Consider the following 4,242-nt stretch of genomic DNA (forward strand, 5'->3'; position numbering starts at 1 on the left):
GAGGAGGGGGGTGGTAGATAGTATCCCATATCAATCGATATATCTGTATAGATCAGGAAGTTAATGATGACAGAGACTCATTCACCCCTAATTTAAATTGATATATATCAGAAGTAGATAATAATTCCCTATTATCTACTTCTGATATTTATCAAGAGCTAATACTACCTAATGAATAAAATAAAAAATAGGTATAATTAGCTCTTGATTGTATCCTATTTCTATCGATATTGTCTATATAGATCGATATATTATAGTGTAGGTGGGATTTCTGAATGTCGGAGGTCTGTTATCGTCTGTAATATAACGTGAGTGGGAGCTTAGCGAGCTTGGGGGCTTGTACGTTCTGTACTGAACCCCGTATGTCGTATGCCGTATGCCGTGTGCCGTATTTCCATCGACCCAGTAGCATAGTGCCCACCTGCTACACACACGTGCTAGTCGCCATAAAACCTTATATATATATGCGTCTCTCTCTCTCTCTCTCTCTCTCTCTCTCTCTCTCTCTCTCTCTCTCTCTCTCTATATATATGCGTCTCTCTATATCTCTCTGTCCTCGAATACTAGCGATCGTTCTACACACATACAAAAATAAATCGACCTCGCTAGCAAATATATGAATGTATTCTAACGATCTCTCTCCCGCCCTCCCCCTCCTCATTCTCCTCCTTCTCCTTCGCCTTCTTCTTCTCTTACTCTCTCGCCTCCTTCTTCCACTCGCTCTCTCCATTTCTCTCTCCCCACTCTCCACGTATAAAGCTATTTTAATGCCCCCCCCCCTACAAGGATATTTATCTATAAAAAACACTCCATTGCTAATTTTTTTCCCTCACATTATCGCGAGTTAACCGATCAGCTAACCGCCCGTCATTCTTCCTCCCCTCCCCTCCTCATCACGCTACTGCGGACACGACTCTGTAAGCAGACTTCTTCACGACTATACGGGGCACATATATATCCCCTGTGACCGCCTCTTAGGTGCATTGTCGCTTCTGTGTGTATCGCGTTACGCGGCGCGCGGATAAACGGGGCGCCATTCAGCCGGGCTCTGGTGGCGGCCGCATTATATACCTGTATAATCCAACACTCTTCATTATGCCGGCGCGCCGCCTTCAACCACAGAAATCGCCTAAACACGTCTAAGCGGCGACATTGTGCGTGTTAGCTTGTGCGTATCACCGTCGCCTCTCCGTGCGAGTGTGTGTGCGCGGTGTGCGCAGTGCGTGTGTGCGCGTGTGCGTGTGCGTGTGTGCGCCGGCGCGGTGTGTGTTGTGTGTGTGTGTGTGTGTGTGTGGTGTGCTTGTGGGTGTGTGTTGTGTGTGGTGTGTGTTTGGGTGTGGCCCTCGTGTCTGTGTGTGCGTGTGCGTGTGCGGTGTGCGTGTGCGTGTGCGTGTGCGTGTGTGTGTGTGTGTCTGTGTGCGTGTCTCGCTCTCTACATGTCTACATTTAGCTTTTTCTCTTCTCTTCTCTCTCTCTCTCTCTCTTCTCTCTCTCTCTTCCTTCTCTCACATTATTTGTCGTTCCTTCCCTCCTTCTCTCCACTCCCCTCCCTCCCTCCCCTTCATCTCGCTCCCCACCCTCTCTCTCGCTTCCTTTCTCGCCTTCCTCTCCTCTACTCTCGAGGGTTGGATGGATGACCGACCGGTTTTCAACGCTACTCAGTGGGAAAAAGCCGCTGTGCAAATAGCGACTGAAAGAGCACGTACCGAGCATTCACGCCGCGTCGACAAACTCAACTTGAGAGAGTGGCCGACAATGATCAGGAAGTGGTTTCGAAGAGAAAACTGATAGCTATGCCTATGGTCGCCGAGCAAGTGATATTGCCACGTCTCTCCGTCTCGCCAAATATTTTGTGCTGCGACTGTATTTCGATATATTTGTATGCTTCGATATATATTTATATATCATGAATATTACTATAGATTTAGTATTATATATATATATTATATATACTCATAGACTATATATATCGAAGCTGCTGTCGTTGTGTCTACTGGCAACGATTAATAACGGAATTTCTTATTTATTAATTATTAATTAATCAATTTGCCAACTTTATACAAAGTAAACAATGTTCGCGTCGTGAATAACAAGGTGGTTCAGCTGCTTACACGCAGGATCGGTTATCACGTAAGTAACGGGCAAGACAGGGTCCCGATGGTGAGACAAGCTGATTCAGGGTGATCTGCAGGGAACACAGCACCCGCGCTTCCCATACAACAGCAGAAAGACGGCAAAACACAGAGACCCGTTGTCAGAAATATCATAAATAGTGTTTAATATCGTCTATTATAATATTATATTATATAATATTATAATATTAACTATTCTCTATTATAAAAATAATAGAGTCTAAAATGTCACAACCCTTGCACGACGCTCCACTTCAAAGGTTATGAAGTTTTAGGCTTATAATGTCATAATTACTTATTGTTTTTGTAACAACGGACCCTAGTTGGTCTGCAGGTGAGTAACACACAGCAGGCAGGTAAAAGAAACCATAGACACGACAATTTTGTATAAAGCCTCCGGTTAGAATTCTCGCTATCATTACTGTCTACATAGTTGAGATAGTATCTTTGTCAAATGCTAGCTGGCACACATAAAAGCAAGACTGGATTCGAGAAAGGAATATGGTCTCATGGCAACACTGATAGCACGCTATACGCGCACGAATATATTCCTTTACGAATACTTTTTCTCCGGACGTCTTTTTTACCGATTAGGTATATTACACGTAAGACACTAGCTAACGTTGATACACCTGAAGGCGAGAAAGGCTTCTATGTAGAATGACAGGAACACGTGGAATAAGACTGGGAAATAAAAATGAAGGCTTCCTCGCCAGGACGACAGTGTGCGCTATTATACACGTTATATTGTTGACTGTAGTAGATGTATGCGACAAACGCATGTGCCTGAATATAACTGTGACAACGATATGATTAATGTAGTTTTGCGACAGTTTACGGGCAGGAATTGCCCATTGTTGTCCAGACTGTCGCTGAATTAATGAGAGAGGAAAGCGTCTGTCCGCGTGCAGTATTATGGGATGTCTTTGCAAACAGTAAACCCCCATACATCATTAACGGAAGGGGATTCTGCGAGTGGCGGCGTGTTTTTAGTACGCCGCACAAGCCATACTAACGAACGAAACGCTTGCGAATCAAGAGTTGGTTCGTTACTAAGGGACTCGTCATGATAGATGAGATGTATTATCTTATTAAAACTGCCATTTTGTTATACTGACATTTTTTACTATAGTTACTGTATATGCTATAGTATCAATCTTCTTCTTGAATGGAGGACAGATGGTAATGTGAATGAGAATTAAATTGTGTATGCTGCGAACCTAGAATTCTTTGTGGGATTTACTGACAAGAGTTTAGAACAAAAATTTTACGGGCAAACCGACATCGATCACTCCACCGTACGGTTGCTGGATGTTTTTACTCCGATGCTACGACGCTGCCATAGAATATTGCCCGAGCAAGATTCAATTAGAAAAGAAGGAAATTAGATGTGTGGGTGCGCGTGCGTGCGCGCATGAGTGTGTGTGCTGTACGTGCTTGCATGCAGCTTTATACATTCTATACGCGCGATCACCGTATAAATAGACCAGCATCGCGGAGGTGATGCGATGAAATGAGTGTCTTTGAACGTCAGAATGGTGTCAGCGAGCGTTGCCTGGCTTCTATTGCCTCGCTTCTATGCGGAATATGAATAGTAGTGCGGGACACGGGCGTGCGTCCCGGAAGATGGGAAAATACACTCGCACTCCAGTACAGTTTCCTCCCCAAACACACAATGGTTCGCCATGATTATGTATATACATGCGCGCGCGCTCATATGTCCACACCCGCGCGCACACACACGCACGCGAACACACGCACATACTCATGCACGTACGCACGTACACAGGCATGCACACGCGCACGCACAGGAACGCATGCACGCACGCGACCCCACGCACACACGCACGCACGTACGCACGCACGCACGCACGCACGCACACGCACACAGAGCTCACAGTTAATAAGCTCAGCTCTCTGGCATCGGCGCACATACATGATCCCCTCTAACGCGTGTATCTACACCATTCGCCTCACACGGCCGGCAAACCAACGGAAAAACCGAGGCAGGCAGGCTGGCACACGCGGGCGGCGGCTGTAATTAAGTCAAACAGCGGCTGATGGAACACAAATAGGCGCGTGTGTTTAACGAACGACTGCGGCGACAATG

The 4,242-nt window shown here is 45.8% G+C and overlaps 1 protein-coding gene across 1 annotated transcript in view; it reads right to left on the minus strand.

Moving 5' to 3' along the window:
* LOC106814314 (adhesion G protein-coupled receptor A3-like) overlaps positions 1–4,242 on the minus strand; it is a gene marked incomplete at its 5' end in the record, with an annotated part of 62,101 nt that overhangs the window by 23,584 nt on the left and 34,275 nt on the right. The window lies entirely within an intron of this gene.

The sequence above is a fragment of the Priapulus caudatus genome, unplaced genomic scaffold, assembly GCF_000485595.1.
Source record: "Priapulus caudatus unplaced genomic scaffold, Priapulus_caudatus-5.0.1 Scaffold903, whole genome shotgun sequence".
NCBI lineage: Eukaryota > Metazoa > Priapulida > Priapulimorpha > Priapulimorphida > Priapulidae > Priapulus > Priapulus caudatus.